We start from the raw sequence: 20,657 nt of genomic DNA on the forward strand, positions 1-20,657 counted from the left end.
GAGGAGTAGAACTGCAAAGAATAGAAATGGAAGAGAGATGGCACTTTGTATATATTTTGGGACTTAATTTTTGTGGAAAAAGAGGAATTATATGAAAACTATGGATACTATATTTTTATAGGGTGGTGGCAATTTTCAAGCATTTTATTATTGTACTGTTTTTCAGAACATATTTACTGAGTGCCTACTATTGGCCAGGCACAAATATAATATTATTGGATTATGTATGCGGTATTATGTTTTTTAGACTTTAAATACTGTAAATGTCATTATCTAATGTACATTGTAAAATCCTGTATCATGAGCTTGTTTGAACCACACAGATGAGCATAATTCAAGGTGAGAATAGAATTCACAGAAATGGATGACTTCTTGCCCTGGTAAGCCTAACTTCCCTCCAGAGTTAAGCAGAGAGAAACTGTACCATTGCTTGGCTTGTTCCTGTTTCCAATCCCGATTCTTTCTCTCCCTTACTGGCTTCTCCTGACAGCACCTAAATCGTTTGCTCATAAATTCTCACCTCAGGGTTTGCTTCTGACGGTTCTGATTGTGTTAGTTTGGGTCTACCAATAAGCAGACATGAACGCGGGATTAGATGTGCAAGAATTTGTTATGGAGGGATCAGGAGCAGGCAGAAAGCTGATGGACCACAACACAGGACCGATACCTGTGGGAGGAGAGAAGAAAGGAAGGAAGGCTAGGTAGAAAGTTTCTGAGTGAAACACAGCTCCGAGAAAGGTATGTTTTTGCCCATGAGGAGTCTTCAGGTCAAACTTCTTGTCCGAAGACTCTTGCAATTTTCAGAATGAGCCTGAAGTAGGACCTCTGCCATGCTCAGTCATTGATTAGAAATAGCCCTCAGAAATCCTGGCCTCTGTGCCAATATAGTGGATCCAGAGGTTGGCAGATAGGGCTGTCAGTCATTTGTGTTCCCTACAGCAAAGTGGTATGGGTGGAGCATTTTCAGGCCCACCACAGTATCCTAGGGGATTCATATAACATTTTATTCCTTCATTTTTGGAAAAGATTTTCATTTGTTTATTCTCAAGAAATATATATGAACCTGGCACTGTGAACAGAAGAGTTCTTGCCCTCATGGAGCTTTTATTCTGTGGGAGAGCAGATTTTTTTTTTAAGTAAATAAAAATATAACAGAATTTCATTGTGTGCTAAATGGTGTGCAGGAAATAATAGCATCTATTGAGTGCTATTGTGTGCTTGAATTCTAAATGCTTTACATGTACGAACTCCTTTAACGTTCCCAGCAAACTTCTAAGATTTACTCTTTATTATTTCCAGTTTGCAGGTGAAGAACTTGAACAGTGATGAAGTAACCTAGCCCCAAGGTCACTTGAAATCAAAGAGTGAGATACTCAAGCAGACAGTGGTAGGGAAGTATGTAACTAGAGTTGTCAAGGAAAGACTTCTCTGAGGCAGTGATATTTAAGCTAAAACTTACAGGATGGAAAGGAATTTGTTGTGTATTATGAGGGTGGGATTTGGCAGGAGAAAGCAATAAAGAACATTCCAAGTATAAGGAACAGCATGTACAATGGCTTGTGTTAGGAAGGATGTCAGCATATTTGAGAACTGAAAGAAGCCTTCATGAGCAGGATGGAAGGCAGCGGACAATGCGGTTGGACAAATGGACAGGGCCGGATGGTTGAGGACCTTGTCCTTCACTGGGGTTTCATTCTCCTCTACGATATGCTATAGCTCTCTGGAATCTCACTGAACACACAAAAGTTTGTTTTAAAAATCCTCTATTTTTTGCATAAACTGTTTCAGAGGAGAGTCATTTGCTTTTATTGGCCACCTTGCACCCACTCTGTGGAGCATCTGCTCTCCTTCGTGTTACTGGTGATTTGTCATTATGTATTCATGTTTATAACTGGAGGTCAAGACTGCCCAGTCCTAATAGCTATTGCAGAGGTTGTTCAGCACATTTCCCACTCCTCACTTGCCATTTCTACCCTGCTTCATCCCATTCTTAAAACAGGACGGTGGTGGGCATATAACTGGGCCTGGGTAGCAGTAAGTTTTTAAATTTTTTCTTCTGTGTCTGGAAACTATGACTGCTATTAGGTTCTTTTTAATATAAACAATAGAAATCTCTGGTTAGTGTAAGCTATTTGGAGGGTATTAGGAAGCTTAGACAACAAAGGCCAGAGATAAAGCTTGGGCAGGCCTCATGGGAAGCAAGACATACCATCAGTCTTAAGATGCTAACACCATCTCCAGTGGCTTGGCTCTTTGCCTGGTTTCTGTGGTCAGTGGACATTTGGCATCACATCACTGAAGACTCACCACCACACCCCGCTGCTTCAGCCCTAAAAGTTTGCACCTCTTTCTCTAGGTTCGAGATCATGGCTGGGAGTATCTGATTGGCTATCCTCTGGTCTTGTGTTCACGCTATAGCTTCCAGAGAACAGGGAAAGTGATACCCATCCCTTCTCTCTTTCATCTTCTGTAATGAGTCCCATTTGGGATTTCCCTTCAATTGGAAAGGGTCTTTGGATGCTGAGCAGTCAGTAGGATAATATCCATTGGCCATACTGGCTGCCCAGTACAAATCTCTGTAATCTCAGGGATTGTGATGATTTTTGACCTTGCGTTGCCATCTTTCCCATCACTTGATTTAAGCCCATCTGCAGAAAGAAAAAATGAGCCCAACACACAGAAATATGTTGAAAGATGGGCTGTAGGAAATGAAAAGAGGAGGAGAAAGATATTAAGTGGGGAGGAGAGATGTAGGGGGAGAGAGCAATGGGAGAGTGTTGGGAAGAGTTAACTGCAGAGGAGTTGGAGCACTGGGCTTTTTCATGTGAGATGACTACTTCAGTGCATCTTCTAACACAACCCATTCCTTTGTAGAATAGCTTAATGTTGTTTGGAGTTGGATTTCTTTTGTTTGCCATGAAAGAGTCCCAATTAACGCAGGAACTGAGGTAGGTTTAATTTCCTTTTCATTTCTCAATCCCACAAAGTGGAGACTGGACCATCTCATTTTTTTTAATAGTTTATTGTCAAATTGGTTTCCATATAACACCCAGTGCTCCTCCCCACAAGTGCCCTCCTCCATCACCACCACCTCTTTTACCCCTCCCACTCCCCCTTCAACCCTTGGTTCCTTTTCAGTATTCAATAGTCTCTCAGGTTTTGCATCCCTCTGTCTCCACAACTCTCTTTCCCCCTTCCCCTCCCCCTGGTCCTCCATTAGGTTTCTCCTGTTCTCCTGTTAGACCTCTGAGTGCAAACATATGCTATCTGTCCTTCTCCGCCTGACTTATTTCACTTAGCATGACACCCTCGAGATCCATCCACTTTGCTACAAATGGCCATATTTCATTCTTTCTCATTGCCATGTAGAACTCCATTGTATATATATACCACATCTTGATCCACTCATCAGGCGATGGACATTTAGGCTCTTTCCATGATTTGGCTATTATTGACTGTGCCACTATGAATACTGGGGTACATGTGCTTCTATGCCTCAGCACTTCTGTATCCCTTGGGTAAATCTCTAGCAGTGCTATTGCTGGGAGTTCTACTGATAGTTTTCTGAGGAACCTCCACACTACTTTCCAGAGCGGCTGCACCAGTTTACATTCCCACTGACAGTGTAGGAGGGTGCCCGTCTCTCCACACCCTCGCCAACATCTATAGTCTCTGATTTGTTCATTTTAGCCACTCTGACTGGAATGAGGTGGTATCTCAGTGTGATTTTGATTTGTGTTTCCCTGATGATGAGTGACGTTGAGCATCGTTTCATGTGCATGTAGGCCATCTGGATGTCCTCTTTGGAGAAGTGTCTGTTTATGTCTTCTGCCCATTTGGTGAGTTTCTTGTAGATTTTGGATACTAGCCCATTATCTGATAGGTCATTTGCAACTATCTTTTCCCATTCTGTCGGTTGCTTATTAGTTTTCTTGATTGTTTCCTTTGCATTGCAGAAGCTTTTTATATTGATGAGGTCCCAATAGTTCATTTTTGCTTTAATTTCCCTTGCCTTTGGAAATGTGTCGAGTAGGAAATTGCTGCGGTTTAGGTCAAGCAGGTTGTTTCCTACTTTCTCCTTGAGGGTTTTGATCGTTTCCTGTCTCACATTCAGGTCCTTCATCCATTTTTGTGTATGCTGTAAGAAAGTGGTCTAGTTTCATTCTTCTGTATGTTGCTGTTCAGTTCTCCCAGCACTACCTGCTAACGAGGCAGTTTTTTTTCCATCGGATACTCTTTCCTGCTTTGTCAAAAATTAATTGGCCGTACATTTGTGGGTCCAGTGCTGGGTTCTCTATTCTATTCCATTGGTCTATGTGTCTGTTTTTGTGCCAATACCATACTGTTTTGATGATGACAGCTTTGTAGTAGAGGCGAAAGTCTGGGATTGTGATGCCTCCCATTTTGGTTTTCTTCTTCAATATTACTTTGGCTATTTAGGGTCTTTTGTGGTTCCATCTGAATTTGAGGATAGCTTGTTCCTTTGAGAAGAATGCTGGTGCAATATTGATGGGGATTGCATTGAATGTGTAGATTGCTTTGGGTAGTAATGACATTTTCACAATGTTTATTCTTCTGATCCATGAGCGTGTGCTGTTTTTCCATTTCTCGGTGTCTTTTTCAATTTGTTTCATAAGTTTTCTATAGTTTTCATCATATAGGTCTTTTACATCCTTGGTTAGGTGTACTCGTAGGTATTTTATGGTTTTTCGTGCAGTTGTGAACAGGATCAGTTTCTTGATTTCTCTTTCTGCTGCTTCATTATTGGTGTAGAGGAATGCAACCGATTTCTGTACATTGATTTTGTTCCCTGCAACTTTACTGAATTCATTGATCAGTTCTAGAAGGCTTCTGGTGGAGTCTGCCAGGTTTTCCATGTAGAGTATCATGTCATCTGTGAAAAGTGAAAGTTTGCCAATTCTGATGCCTTTTATTTCCTTTTGTTGTCTGATTGCTGATGCTAGGACTTCCAGCACTATGTTAAACAACAGTGGTGAGAGTGAACACCCCTGTCGTGTTCCTGATCTCAAGGGGAAAGCTCTCAGTTTTTCCCCATTGAGGATGATATTAGCTGTGGACTTTTCATAAACTGCTTTTATAATGCTTAGGTAAGTTCCTTCTATCCCGACTTTCTCAAGGATTTTTATTAAGAAAGGGTGCTGTATTTTGTCAGATGCTTTTTCTGCATCTATCAACAGGATCATACCATTTTTATCTTTTTTTTTTTAATACGATGTATCACATTGATGGATTTGCGAATATTGAACCAGTCCTGTAACCCAGGAATGAATCCCACTTGGTCACGATAAATAATTTTTTTATATGCTCTTGAATTCGATTTGCTGGTATCTTGAGTATTTTTGCATCTGTATTCTTTAAGGATATTGGTCTGTAGTTCTTTTTTTGGCTGGGTTTCTGTCCTGTTTGGGTATCAAGGTGATGCTGGCTTCGTAGAATGAGTTTGGAAGTTTTCCTTCTATTTCTATTTTTTTGAGTAGTTTGAGAAGAATGGGTATGAACTCTGCTTTAAATGTCTGGTAGAATTCCCCTGGGAAGCCATCTGGGCCTGAGCTCTTATTCATTGGGAGATTTTTGATAACAGATTTGATTTCTTCACTGGTTATATGCCTCATCATACTTTCTATCTCTTCCTGTTTGAATTTTGGTAGTGCATGTGCATTTAGGAATTTGTCCAAATCTTCTAGGTTGTCCAGTTTGTTAGCATATAATTTTTCATAGTAATCTCTAATGATTGCTTGTATTTCTAAGGGATTGGTTGTAATAGATTTATTTTCACTCATGATTTTGTCTATCTGGGTGTTCTCTCTTTTCTTTCTAAGGAGCCTGACTAGACGTTTATCAATTTTGTTTATTTTTTCAAAAAATCAACTTTTGGTTTCATTGATCTGCTTGACTGTTTTCTTGGATTCTATATTATTTATTTCTGCCCTGATCTTTATTATTTCTTTTCTTCTGCTGGGTTTGGGGTGCTCTTGCTGCTCCCCTTCTAGTTCCATTAGGTGCTCTATTAGATTTTGAATTTGCACTTTTTCTAGTTTGTTAAAATAGGCCTGGATTGCAATATACTTTCCTCTTAGGACTGCCTTTCCTGCATCCTAGAGAGTTTGGATTGTTGTATTTTCATTTTCATTGGTTTCCATATACCTTTTAATTTCTTCTCTAATTGCCTGCTTAGCCCAATCATTCCTTAGTTGGGTGGTTTTTAACCTCCACATTTTTGGAGGTTTTCCAGACTTTTTCATGTGGTTAATTTCAAGTTTTATAGCATTGTGATCTGAAAGTGTGCATAGTATGATCTCAATTCGTTTATATTTATGGAGGGCTGCTTTATGCCCCGGTATGTGATCTATCTTGGAGAATGTGCCATGTGCACTCGAGAAGAAGGTGAATTCCCTAACTTCAGGATGCAGAGTTCTAAATATATCAATTCCATCTGTTCCAATGTGTCATTCAGGTCCATTGTTTCTTTAGTGATTTCTGTCTGGTTGATCTATCCATTGCTGTCAGTGGAGTATTAAAGTCCCCTGCAATTAGCACATTCAATAGATTGTTTCTGTCTGTGATTAGTTATTTTATGTATTTGGGCACTCCTGAATTTGGCGCACAGATGTTTATAATTGTTAGCTCTTCCTGATGGAGAGACCCTGTAATTATTTCTTTTAATGTTTTACTTACTTTTGATACAGAGAGAGACAGAGCATGAGGGGGGAGGGGCAGAGAGAGAAGGAGACACAGAATAGGAAGCAGGCTCCAGGCTCTGAGCCAGCCTTCAGCACAGAGCCCGACGCAGGGCTTGAACCCACAAATGTGAGATCTGACCTGAGCCGAAGTCAGAGGCTCAACCAACTGAGCCACCCAGGCGCCCTTACCTTGTAATTATTATATAATGTCCTTCTTCATCTCTTGTTACTGCCTTTACTTTCAAGTCCAGTTTGTCCAATATAAGTATGGCTACTCCGGCTTTCTTTTGGCGTCCAGTTGCATGGTAGATATTTCTCCATCCCTTTAATTGTTAGCTCTTCCTGATGGAGAGACCCTGTAATTATTATATAATGTCCTTCTTCATCTTTTGTTACTGCCTTTATTTTAAAGCCCAGTTTGTCTGATATAAGTATGGCTACTTTGGCTTTCTTTTGGCTTCCAGTCACATGATAGTTATTTCTCCCTCCCTTTACTTTCAATCTGAAGGTGTCTTCAGGTCTAAAATGAGTCTCTTATAGACAGCAAATAGATGGATTTTTTTTTATTCATTCTGCTACCTGTGTCATTTGGTTGGAGCATTCAGTCTATTTACATTCAGTGTTATTATTGAAAAATGTGGGTTTAGATTCATTGTGTTCTCCGTAGAATTCATGTTTGCAGTGGTGTCTGTGGTACCTTGTATTTTTTGCAACATTTCCCTCCTACAGTCCCTCTTAGGATTTCTTGTAGGCCTTATATGGTGGTGATGAATTCTCTCAATTTTTGTTTATTTGGGAACACCTTTATCTCTCTTTCTGTTTTGAATGACAGGCTTGCTGGATAAAGGATTCTTGGCTGCATATTTTTTCTGTTCATCACATTGAAGATTTTCTGCCATTCCTTCCTGGTGGGCCAAGTTTCATTAGATAAGTCTATAAGCACTCTGATAGGTTTCCCTTTGTATGTTAGGGCCTTTTTATCCCTAGCTGCTTTCAGCATTCTCTCTCTATATTTTGCTTGTTTCACTATGATATGTTGTGCTGAAGTTCGATTCAAATTACATCTTAAGGGGGTTCTTTGTGCCTCTTGAATTTGAATGTCTATTTCTTTCCCCAGATTCGGGAAATTCTCAGTTATAATTTGGTCTAGTATCCCTTCAGGACCTCTCTTTCTTCCTCTTCAGGAATTCCTATGATATGGATGTTGTTCCATTTGATGGTATCACTCCGGTCTCCTTTCCTGCTCCTGGATCAATTTCTCTCTTTTTTTTCCCCCTCAGCTTCCTCTTTTGCTATAACTGTCTTCTAATTCACCTATTCTTCTCTCTGCCTCTTCAATCCATGAGGTGGCCACCTCCATTTTATTATGCACCTCATTTATAGCCTTTTAAAATTTTTTTTATGTCTTTTATTTATTTTGAGAGACAGAGAGACAGCGCGAGCAGGGGAGGGTCAGAGAGAGAGAGGGAGACACAGAATCCGAAGCAGGCTCCAGGCTCTGAGCTAGCTGTCAGCACAGAGCCCGACGTGGGGCTCGAACCCATGAACTGTGAGATCATGACCTGAGCCGAAGCCGGCCGCTTAACTGACTGAGCCACCCAGGCGCCCCATAGCCTTTTTAAACTCATCACACCTATTTTGAAAGTCCCTAGTCATTGTATCAGTAGCTTCTCTGATGCTCTTTTCAAGCCCAGTGATTAATTTTATGACAGTTGTTCTAAATTCTTGTTCAGTTATGTTGCTTGGATCTGTTTTGAGCAGTTCTGTGGCTGTGACTTCTTTCTGGAGTTTCTTTAGGGGAGAGCTGTTATGTTTTGTCATTTTGGCTAGCTTTCTGTCTCTTGTCAGTTTTAAAAGCTTGTGCACTGTGCACCTGTTAGTATTGCTCTGTTAAAGGAGGCTTATTGACTGTCCAGGGCCTGTTGTTTCAGGAAATGTTCTTTTAATGGTGTCTCTCAGTTTCTCTTGTGCCTTTTGGTTATTTTATTTCCCTACTCAGTGATATTTGGGACTCTCTGGCTTGTTTCTTGGGGTAGCCCTGAAGAGGAAAACAGACAGACAAACACACAGGGAACAAAAGCACGCAGATGCACAGACAAATCAAACAACCAAACAAACAAATTAAAAAGGGGAAATGAAGAAAAGAAAAGGAAGGGAGAGGGAAGAGAAGAAAAGAAGAAAAAAAAGGGGTGCAGAGACAACAAAGGACAATGGATAGCCTAAAAGTGTGTAATCAGTTGAGGGGAGAGATAAAGATGAGATAAGGGGGAATATATCTGAATGGCAAGAGAAAAAAGGAAAATAAAGAGTAAAAATTTAAAAAAATTTAAAAAGTAAAGAAGGTAATCATAATAAAAAATAAGTACAAAAAACCCAGCAACTCCCCCTAGTGGATAGGCGTGGTTTGGTGTAGGTAGGTCTCGGGGGCTGCTCTCAGGGGGCCCCGCCTTTGTGGTTGCAGAGAGTAGAATGGCGGCTGCCCAAGCTCTGCTGGAATTAAGTGCCGCAAGCCACTCTTATGAGTCTGATCTCCTTGTGCTGCGGGCGAGCCAAGCTGTATTTTCCATGCCGCCTTGCTTCAAACTCCTAGTCCATGCACTTTTATGCTACCACAGATGAGATGTACTCGCTTTGGCGGCTGGTTTCTTAGCTGGGATCCTGTACGGGAGTGGGTAGTTTCTCTTGGCACTGGCAGGGATTTGCGCTGCTGCCGCCAGAGGTGAGGTGTGCTGCCGGAAAGGAGGTGCACACAGCCACAGCCGAAGTGCATGCCCCTGCAACAGCCACCGCTGCCAACTCCCTCATATAATATTTGTATTAAAAAGAATAGAAAGCTAATTCAGCCTTTTACTTAGAAAAGTGGGTATTTGTTATAATTGATAGTTTAGAGATTTTTCAGCCTCACAACTTCTTATTGGGTATATGATATATGTGATTTCCTCTGCAGAGTTTCTTGTGCAGGTGATGTTTATTGCTCCAAAAACTTCAGTTTTTATTTTAGTATTAAGTTTATGGAATAGTTTGTCTAAGGGGAAAATAATAGGAAAACAAAGTTCATGTAAGATAGAACATTAGTGGAAACTAAATGAGAGGTATTCAGGAGCTGCCTGTAGTATTTTTGCAACTTTTCTCTAAATCTAGTTATTCCTCTTTCTGCCTGTGGATGCCGTTGAGTAAGCATCGTTGAAGTCTCCCCTCCCACCGCCGTCATGTCTAAATCAGAGTCTCCCAAAGAGCCTGAACAGCTGTGGAAGCTTTTCGTCGGAGGTTTGAGCTTTGAAACAATTGATGAGAATCTGAGGAGCCATTTTGAGCAATGGGGAATGCTTATGGACTGTGTGGTAATGAGAGATCCAAACACCAAGCGCTCCAGAGGCTTTGGGTTTGTTACCTATGCCACTGTGGAGGAGGTGGATGCAGCCATGAATGCAGGGCCACACAAGGCGGATGGAAGAGTTGTAGAATCAAAGAGGCCTGTCTCGAGAGATTCTCTAAGACCTGGTGCCCAGTTAACTGTGAAAAAGGTTTTTGTCATTGGCATTAAAGAAGACACTGAAGAACATCATCTAAGATTATTTTAAACAGTATGGGAAAATTGAAGTGATTGAAATCATGACTGACCAAAGCAGTGGCAAAAAGAGAGGCTTTGCTTTTGTAACATTTGACGACCATGACTCTGTAGACAAGATTGTCATTCAAAAATACCATACTGTGAACGGCCACAACTGTGAAGTAAGGAAGGCTCTATCGAAAACAAGAGATGGCTAGTGCTTCTTCCCGCCCAAGAGGTCAAAGTGGTTCTGGAAACTTTGGTGGTGGTCATGGAGGTGGTTTTGGTGGGAATGACAACTTTGGTCATGGAGAAAACTTCAGTGGACGTGGTGGCTTTGGTGGCAGTCGAGGTGGTGGTGGATATGGTGGCAGTGGGGATGGCTATAACGGATTTGGTAATGATGGAAGCAACTTTGGAGGTGGTGGAAGCTATAATGATTTTGGCAATTACAACAATCAGTCTTTAAATTTTGGACCCATGAAAGGAGGACATTTTGTAGGCAGAAGCTCTGGCCCCTATGGTGGTGGAGGCCAATACTTTGCCAAACCACAAAACCAAGGTGGCTGTGGCAGTTCCAGCAGCAGCAGCAGTAGCCATGGCAGTGGCAGAAGGTTTTAATTACTGCCAAGAAACAAAGCCTAGCAGGAGAGGAGACCCAGAGAAGGGACAGGGAAGCTACAGGTTACAATAGATTTGTGAACTCAGCCAAGCACAGTGGTGGCAGGGCCTAGCTGCTACAAAGAAGGCATGTTTTAGACAATACTCATGTGTATGGGCAAAAAACTCGAGGACTGTATTTGTGACTAACTGTATAACAGGTTATTTTAGTTTCTGTTCTGTGGAAAGTGTAAAGCATTCCAACAAAGGGTTTTAATGTAGATTTTTTTTTGCACCCAGGCTGTTGATTGCTAAATGTAATAGTCTGATCATGACGCTGAATAAATGTGTCTTTTTGGAAAAAAAATATAAAGTTATTCCAAAATAGAAATTTTATTTTTAAAATGTTAATAGATAAAATATCAAATAAAGATCTTATAATGTTAGTCTGGATCAAAAAAAGCATGACTCAACTATATGCTGTTTGTAGGAATATACTTAAAAATAAGATCAAATAGATTTAAAGTAAAAGGATGGAGAAATACTTGTATAAACACTAATGATGAAAAAATACAGCATTACTATATTAATTTTATAAAATTGGAGAGATGAAAAAAAAAAGTGTTACCAGAAATAAAGAAGCTTGTTTCATAATTAAATGATACTTACATTAGGAAAATAATTTTTTTAAGTTTAATTTTTGAGGGACAGAGACAGAGCATGAGCCGGGGAGGAGCAGAGAGAGAGGGAGACACAGAATCCAAAGCAGGCTCTAGGCTCTGAGCTGTCAGCACAGAGCCCAATGTGGGGCTTGAACCCGTTAACGGGAGATCATGACCTGAGCTGAAGTCAGAGGCTCAACTAACTGAGCCATCCAGATGCCCCAGAAAAACACTAATCTTTAATGTGTGTGCATCTCAAAACAAAACCTCATTGTAACACATGAAGCAGAAATTGGCAGAGCTAAAAGAATAAACAGAAAAATACGTAACCATAGTTGGAAATCTTAATACATCTAAGTTATTGATAGAGTAAGCAGGAAAAAAATGAATAAAGCAAAGAATATTTGAATAATACTACTTTCCCACCTGACATAATCAATACTTATAAAATGCTTCATCCAATAGATGCAGAATGAATTTTGTTTTCAAGTGCACCTGAGTTATTACCAAATGGACCATATACTTAGCCATAAAGCAAGTCCAAAAACTTTTAAAGGGTTAAGATAGAATATGTTTTCTGACAATAATGGAATTTAGAAATCAATAACAAAAGAGTATGTAGCAAAATCACTAAATATTTGGAAATTAAGAAACAAAATTCTGAATTGTATGCCAATTATTGTGTATTTTGGTATTATGTACCAATAATAACAAAACAATTTACTGATATTTATGGATATAGCTAGAGTAATACTTGGAGGAAAATCTTTAGCTTTAATATATTGTTGTGTTGTGTATTTTATATAGTTTGTAAGCATTAGAAAAAAGAAAGGGTTAAAAATCAATGATGTAAATTTCCATCTCAAGAAGTGAGCAAAAGAAAGGCAAATTAAACCCTAAGAAAGTAGAATAGTAAATAATAAATATAAAGGCAACAAAATAGAAAACAAACAATAGGCAAAATGAAGAAAACCAAAGCTGGTTCTATGAAGACAGAAGTGAAATTGGTTTACCTTTAACAAGATGATCAAGACTAAAAGAAAACTCAGTTTGTCATTATGAGAAATGAAAAAGAGAACATCAGGGGCGCCTGGGTGGCTCAGTCGGTTAAGCATCCGGCTTCGGCTCAGGTCAGATCTCACGGTTTGTGGGTTCGAGCCCCGCGTCGGGCTCTGTGCTGACAGCTAGCTCAGAGCCTGGAGCCTGTTTCAGATTCTGTATCTCCCTCTCTCTCTGACCCTCCTCTGCTCCAGCTGTCTCTGTCTCTCAAAAATAAATAAAAAGCATTAAAAAAATAAAAAAAAAGAAAAAGAACATCATTACATATCCTACAGGCACTAAAAAGATAATAGAATAGTATTTAAAAATTTTAAGACAATAAATCTGACAACTTTTAAATTAAAAAAATTTTTTTTCATTTTGGAGACTTTGTAAAATGCAATTTACAAAAACTGACAAAGAAGAAATAGGATATATGAATAGTGCTATTTCTGTTAAAGAAATTGAACATGTAATGAAAACCTTTCCAGAGAGCAGACTCCAGGTCTAGATGGCTCCACCGGTAATTTCTATTATGAAGCAAAAATAATTCTACACAAGGTCTTTTAGAGAATAAACCATGAGCAGACATTTACCAACTTGTTTTATGAGCCTAACGTAATTATGATTTCACAATCTCTAAAGTACATTATAAGGAAATAAAATTACAGACTAATGTCCCTATGAACTTAGGTATAAAAGTCCCAAAAGAAAAAACTCAGATCCAGCAATATATCAAAAGGTTCGTAGATCATGACCAAGTTAAGGTTTATCTCAGGAATAGAAGTTTGGTTTAATATGTACTTCATGTTATCAGAATAAAGGAGAAACATATAAATATAAGCTTCTCAGAGATAGGAAAAGTGATAAAACTCAACATCCATAATTTTAAAAAGATCAGGAAACTAGGAATAAAAAGGAATTTTTCAATCTGATAAAAAGAATCTTTAAAAATCTTCAGCTAACATAATAATAGTAAAATACTGAAATCTTCACCCCTAAAATCTGGAAAAAGATAAGGATATTCATATTTGTCAATTTTTAATGTTTATTTGAGAGAGAGCATGAGCAGAGGAGGGGCAGAGAGAGGGAGACACAGAATTGGAAGTAGACTCCAGCCTTCAAGCTAGCACGGAACCCAATGCAGGGCTTGAATCTGTGAGTGATGAGATCATGACCTGAGGTGAAGCTGAATGCTTAACAGACTGAGCACTCAGGTACCCCCATATTCATTACTTTTATTCAACATTACAATGAAGGTCCTAGCCAATGTAATAACATAAGACATACAACAAAGAATTCAAAAGGAAGAAACAAAAGTGTCTTTATTTACAAATGGCATGATTTTTAATGTCAGAATTTCAAAGGTATAAAAAAAGTATCAAAAAATGAACTATTTGTACTAATAAGTGAGTTTAACAAGATTATAGGATACAAAGTCAAACAATCTATAGTTTTAGCTCTTTGTGGTAACTCTAGAAACTTGGGAAATAAAGTTTAAAATAAATACTGTTTAGGGGTGCCTAGGTGGGTTTGTTGGTTAAGATTCTGACTTTGGCTCAGGTCATGATCTCACAGTTTGTGAGTTCAAGCCCTGAGTCGGGCTCTGCTGGCAGCTCAGAGCCTGGAGCCTGCTTCACATCCTGTGTCTCCCTCTCTCTCTGCCCCATCCTTGCTTGTGCTGTGTCTCTCTTTCTCTCAAAAATAAATAAACATTAAAAATAAATAAAATACAGTTTATAGTAGCATAAACCACAATAGATACCTCTGAATAAATTTTTTAAAACTGTAAAAGAATTTTAAAACATTGCTGAGATAAAGATGACATGAATAAGTGGAAAGGCAAATGGTTTTGATGGATTTGAACATTCAGTACTGAAGGTGTAATTCTTCCCAAATTGATCTGTAGATTCAATAGAATCTTAATTTTAAAAACCCAGCAAACTTTAGCAGACTCATCAGGTATGAACACACAACATTTTGTTTGGATAACAGCCCAGGTGCCTCCTCATGAGGCAGTAATAATGTCCAAGGCTATTTTGGGGGACAGCTTTTTTCATTAGAGACATTTCAGTGTTCAGTAAGGATAGGCTTTGTTGGCTATCATCAAGGCTTCTTGGGTAGATTTAGAAAGAGCTGCTTTCTATATGTGCCATGACATCCTCCAGGTCAATGGAAGGAACAAAGATGGTGGCCAAATGATTCTAACAGTAGGAAACAAAATGTGCCCACCTGGCAATAAGGAGAGGGAGTTTGCCCATTTTAGGAAATTGACCTGGTTGTTCATATCATACATGTTGGCTGGGGGAGATAGCACTGTGACATGTGAGGAGATGGACTGGGAGTGGGATATGCCAGACCAGGACCCCACCTTCTCTGCTCTTTCAGTGGTGCATGTTCCATTCTAGGAGGAGTATGTTTCAGCAGGTCCAGCCTGCAACAGGACAATAGGATCCCAAGGGAAATTGGGTAGTTTCTCTTTACCCAAGGGTGAAAAGTTACTCACCCATCCCAGTAGAACATCCCATTGCAAATTTTAGTAGATAATGCCTTTGATAGGTGTGAGGGGGCAGCATAGCATGTTGATCCATGGAATGGGTCAGGGAATCACCTTCCCATGATTTTCATGCCTTTATGGTATTGGGTGCCTTGGCAGGAGTCCCCAATCTAGCATTTGGGACCACAGACCCTAATGTTGATAATTCAGATGTATTAAAGCCTGGAACAGTACTTTAAGTCATTTGCCCAAGGTTAGTAATTTAATCCACTGCTTTAATATTCTATTTTTTCTTTTTACCAACCCTATTGTTTGTGGGAAGATAGAACTTCTGATGTCATGGTTTTTTGCCCAATCTTATACTTGATGACTTTTGAAATATGACTCTTTAATTCTTTATCACTGTCTAGTTGATGAGGGTATCCATACATGGTACTCAGCTTCTCTAAGCCTCTAATGGTGGCAACCTGGTTTTCATGATGACTGGAAAAAGCTTGGGTTGGGCCAGATGTGGTATCCACACAAACCAAAATGTATTTAGAATCCTTAGAGGGAGAGAGCCCCTGTAATCCATTTTCCAGTCCCTCACTGGCTGGGAACTCTGATGGATGGCCCCGGAATCTTTCAGCACTTTCCTGGGGCATTGTTTAGAACACACAGGACATGCTGCTACCATGTTAACCAAGTCACCGTACTTCAAGGATAATTCAGCATCCTTGGCAGTATGTCATTCTACTTGAGCACTGAGGTGGCTACTCTTTCTGTGCATCCAATCTGCTGTATCTTCTGAAGGGTCATTTGCTAGGGCTTGTACCCAAGCTAGGGCATATGCTTCTTGATTGCCAGGGAGTGTCAGTGCCTTTTGAACTGGAAAATGGAAGACAGGACCACTTCAGGCTCTTGCAGGTGGACCCAAATGCCACCCCTCCCCAAGCTGTTGCTCTATGGGGATATATTAGATTTCTGTTCCATTCTAGAGCCAAGACCAGAATCCTAGGGGCACTCTGCCTTTCTTTTGTCTCTGTCACAGTGTCTGACCCATACCTCCCAGAATCACAGATACATCTAACTCCAAAAGTAGCCCTGCTTGGGAGATGCCCAGAGCTTTAATTGGCTATACTAGTATCTTTGTCTTCTCAAAGGTAGCTTGCTGCTCTGATCCCCATTCCCACATGTGCCCTTTCTTTTCCAGGTAATACAACGGACAGATACTGTGCCAGATGGGGAATAAAAGTCTTCCAACCTCCCAGATCTTTACAAAAGTTTACACCTTTTTTGTAATTTTCGGGGTTGGATAGGCTTGTACCTTATCAATCACAGCTTCTGGGAGAATTCAAATCTTGCTGAACCAAATGACTCCCAAAACCTTATGGGCCTTGAGTTTTCTGGGGGTTCACTGCCTTTCCTATTTCTTGTAGATCCTCTAGCAAATCCTATAGGGTGTCCCAGAGCAGAGGCAAATCTTCACATGTTAACATTAGATCATCAGTGTAATGGTCCATTTTACTGATGGGGGCTAAAGGAGAATGAGTACAGGACTCAGGCTACCATCCCGTGAGATATGGTGGGGCCACGTGAATAGCTTTGGGAGGGAAGCACCTGAAAGGTTTATTATGTGTCCCTCCTACATGAATGCAAATTGATCTTAGATTTTAGAATAAAAGTCTTTTCCATAAATCTCACAGATGAAGCACTTTTGCAAGAACACCTTTTTGGGGGGGTCAAAGCATCAGAGTAAAACAATAAATCACAAAGACTTAAGAAATGGCCATGGTTGAAGATCTGATGAGAGTTCATTTTAATGTAATTGACAAGGGATTTTGATTATTGCTGTGGCAGACATTTTAAAATTATGACTGATAACACTATACCAGGACATAACAGATTTTTAGGTATTTCATACAAATAAGAAACTTTAGCATCACTTCTTTTTTTTAATGTTTATTTTTGGGAGAAAGAGAGTGAGCAATGGAAGGGCAGAGAGAGAAAGAGACACAGAATCTGAAGCAGGATCCAGGCTCTGAGCTGTCAGCACAGAGCCCGAGGCAGGGCTCAAACTCACGAACCGTGAGATCATGACCTGAGCTGAAGTCGGATGCTTAACTGACTGAGCCAACCAGGTGCCCCTACAATTTCTTATTAAGACCAGACCAATAATCTAAGCAAACTGTCCTTTTAGTGGAGAGAAAACCAAATTCCAGTTTTGCACTAGTGTACTTTTGGTATTATTTTTTAATCCCTGAGAACAGTGTTTTGGTTATCTCCTGGGGTTTATATTTCAGAGACATGATAATATTTACAACCTCAAGGGACAGAGAAAGAATGTAAGTTTTCCTCTAAGAGTTTTTTGCAAAACGCTTGCAAAATGAAATCTCCAACTTACTACCCTGCTCTCCCATTTTGTCTGCCATCTCCAAAGCTGGCAGTCCAGTGGACATTTACATGTCCTTCTCTGACCATAGCTGTTCTGACTTCCTAACTTGAGCTTCAGCTTCTAGCTAGACATAGTGGCCAGCTTAACTGCCCACAGGAGAGTCCAGCCCACTGCAAAACCATGTGTTTCCCTGTTTCACCGCAATGTTCTATGTGCAATTTTTCAAACAAGCTCATTAAAGCAGCCAGTATTATTGGGCTGTCCCTGTACTCACATGGTGGTCCACAAGCATCTGATATGCATGCTACTCCAACCCACAGAGAGGTCAATGGCCAACCTGGGATTTCCCCCATGGATGCCTTTTTCCTGAGGTCCATTGTCTGGTTGGGAGCTTTCCAGGTATAATCTGAAACTGGCCCTCATTCATGGAGAGCAAGGAGACACCAAAGAAAGAGGCTACCCAGCTGAGATTGGTAGGTAGTAGGTTTAATAAACAAGGGAACTAACGTATGAAGCTGTCTTTGGTGGCCGCAAGAAGAGTAGATCTCTGTACTTGTCTGCCAAGTCTTAAAAGTTTATACAGAGGTCTTGACTGGGTTCAGTCATATAAACCATCCACATAATCTCAACGTCACATCACTATCATAAGGCTATGTCCTTGGAGCAGCCTCTAAGAGTGGAGAAGGCAAGCAGAATAGACATTCCAAGGACAGGGGAGGGGTAAGAAGCCTCCAGTTACTGGGTCCAGCTCATGGGTCAGCAGTGGTCATAGCTTCTTGATGACCACTCCCAACAATGCCCACTGTCAACAATGCCCACTCTCACCATTCCTGTGCAATGTAGTACTGGAAGTCCTAGCCAGAGAAGTTAGGAAAGAAAAATAAAAGGTGCCCAAATTGGAAAGGAAGAAGTAAAATTATCCCTGTTGAAAATGAAATTTTTTTGTATATAGAAAATTCAAAAGACTCAACCATAAAAACTGTTAGCACTAATAAATGATTTTAATAAAGTTTCAGAATACAAAATCAATATACAAAAATCAGTTGTATTTCTATACAGTAACACTAAAATATCTGAAAAAGAAATTAACAATCCCATTTATAATAATAGAAAAAGGAATAATACTTCAGAATATAACTAAGGAAGTGAAAGACATACACTGAAGTTATAAAACAATGGTAAAAGAAAATTAAAAGGACAGAAATGGAGATGCCCCATGTATATGGATTGGAAGAATTAATGTAATATGCATACTACCCAAAGTGATCTACAGATTCAATGCAATACCAATCAAAATTCCAATGCCTTTTTTTTCACAGAAATAGAAAAAAATCCTAAAAGTTGAATGGAACCATGAAATACATCAAGTAGCCGAAGTAATCTTGAACAAGAACAAAACTGAAGGCCTCCCTCACACTTACTGATTTCAAAATATATTTCAAAGTTATAGCAATCAAAATAATATAGCTTTGGGAAAAAAAAAAAAAGCCAAGTAGGCCAAAATGTAGAACCCTGAAATAAACTATGCATATATGGTTAACTGGTATTTAAAAAATTTTTTTTGGTGTTTAGTTTTAGGGAGAGAGAGCACGCGCACCAGTAAGCACACAAGCAGGGGAAGGGCAGAGAGAGAGGGAGATAACAGAATCCGAAGGAGGCTCTGGTCTCTGAGCTGTCAGCACAGAGCCTGATTCAGGGCTTGAATTCATGAGCCGTGAGATCATGACCTGAGCCGAAGTCAGATGCTTAACCAACTGAGCCACTTAGGTGCCCCTGATCTTTAACAGGGATGCCCGAGGTACACAATGGGGAAAGAATGCTCTCTTCCATAAATGATGTTGGGAAAACTGGATATCCGTATGCAAAAGAATGAAATTGAACCCTTATCTCACACCACCTACAAAAACTGAATCAAAATGGATTAAAGACTTAAACGTAAGACCTAAAACTATAGAATTGCTAGAAGGAAGCTTAAGGAAAAAGCTTCTTGACATTGGTGTGGACAATCATTTTTGGATATGACTCCAAACCACAGGCAACAAAAACAAAAATAGACAGGAGTGCATCAAACTAAAAAGCTTTTGCAGAGCAAATGAAGCAACCAAGAGAGTAAAGAAACAACCTATAGAACAGTAGAAAATATTAGCAAGCCATACATCTGATAAGGTGTTAATATCCAAGATATATAAGAAACTCAACTTATCATCAAAGAACCAAAAAATCCAATTAACCACAAGAGGCTCTTAAATATGGAAACAAACAGGGTTGATAGGGATGGGGGGTGGGAGGGAGGGGAAAATGGGCATTAAGGAAGGCACTTGTTAGGATGAGCACTGGGTGTTGTATGTAAGCGATGAATCATGGGAAGCTACTCCCAAAGCAAAGAGCACACTGTATATACTGTATGTTAGCTAACTTGACAAATTATATTTAAAAAAAGAAATAAGATATTAACACACATACACAAATGGGCAAAGAACCTGAATAGACATTTCCCCAAGGATGACATAAAAGTAATCTATAGGTATATGGAAAGGTGTTTAACATCCTTACTTATCAGGAAAGGGCAAATCAAATGGGATATCTCCTCACACTTGTTAGAATGGCTGTTATCAAAAAGAAGATAACAAGTCTTTGTGAGGGAGTAGAAAAACAAGAAACTTTGTACATTGTTAAGGAGGATGCAAGATGATGTAGCCACTATGGAAAATGGTATGGAAGTTCCTCAAAAAATGGAAAACCGAACCATGAGATAATGACCTGAGCTGCAGTCGACGCTTAACTGACTGAGCCACCCCGGCACCCCAACACTTTATTATAAAATATGATTTTGCTCAACTGTAGGCTAATGTAAGTGTTCTGAGCACATTAAAGGTAGGCTAGGCTAAGCTATGATGCTTGGTAGTTAAGTGCACTAAATGCATTTTTGACTTAATGATTTTTAAGTTATGACGGGTTTATCAAGATGTAACCTCATTGTAAATGGAGGAAGATCTGCACTTAAAATTTGCTAAGAGAGTAGATCTTAAGTGTTCTCATCATACACAAAAAAGGTAACTATATGACATAGTAGATATGTTAATGAGCTTGATTGTGGTAATTATTTCTAAGTGTATATGTATATCAAAACATCATGTTGTACTCAGTATCCAAAAAACACACAACCCCAATTAAAAATTGAGCAGAAGACCTAAATACACATATCTCTGAAGTAGACATACAGATACTTCATATT

General features: G+C 39.6%; 1 long non-coding RNA gene and 1 pseudogene across 1 annotated transcript in view; both read left to right on the top strand.

The window, feature by feature from the left end:
* The first annotated feature begins 2,810 nt into the window (after nucleotides 1-2,810).
* Nucleotides 2,811-20,657, top strand: part of LOC115277832 — a 28,637-nt gene continuing 10,790 nt past the window's right edge. The window contains exon 1 of the long non-coding RNA XR_003902535.1: nucleotides 2,811-2,948. This is a non-coding gene — a long non-coding RNA (uncharacterized LOC115277832). The remainder of the gene's footprint in view (nucleotides 2,949-20,657) is intronic.
* LOC115277831 lies at nucleotides 9,611-11,232 on the top strand (annotated as a pseudogene).

Source organism: Suricata suricatta, chromosome 14 (assembly GCF_006229205.1).
Source record: "Suricata suricatta isolate VVHF042 chromosome 14, meerkat_22Aug2017_6uvM2_HiC, whole genome shotgun sequence".
NCBI lineage: Eukaryota > Metazoa > Chordata > Mammalia > Carnivora > Herpestidae > Suricata > Suricata suricatta.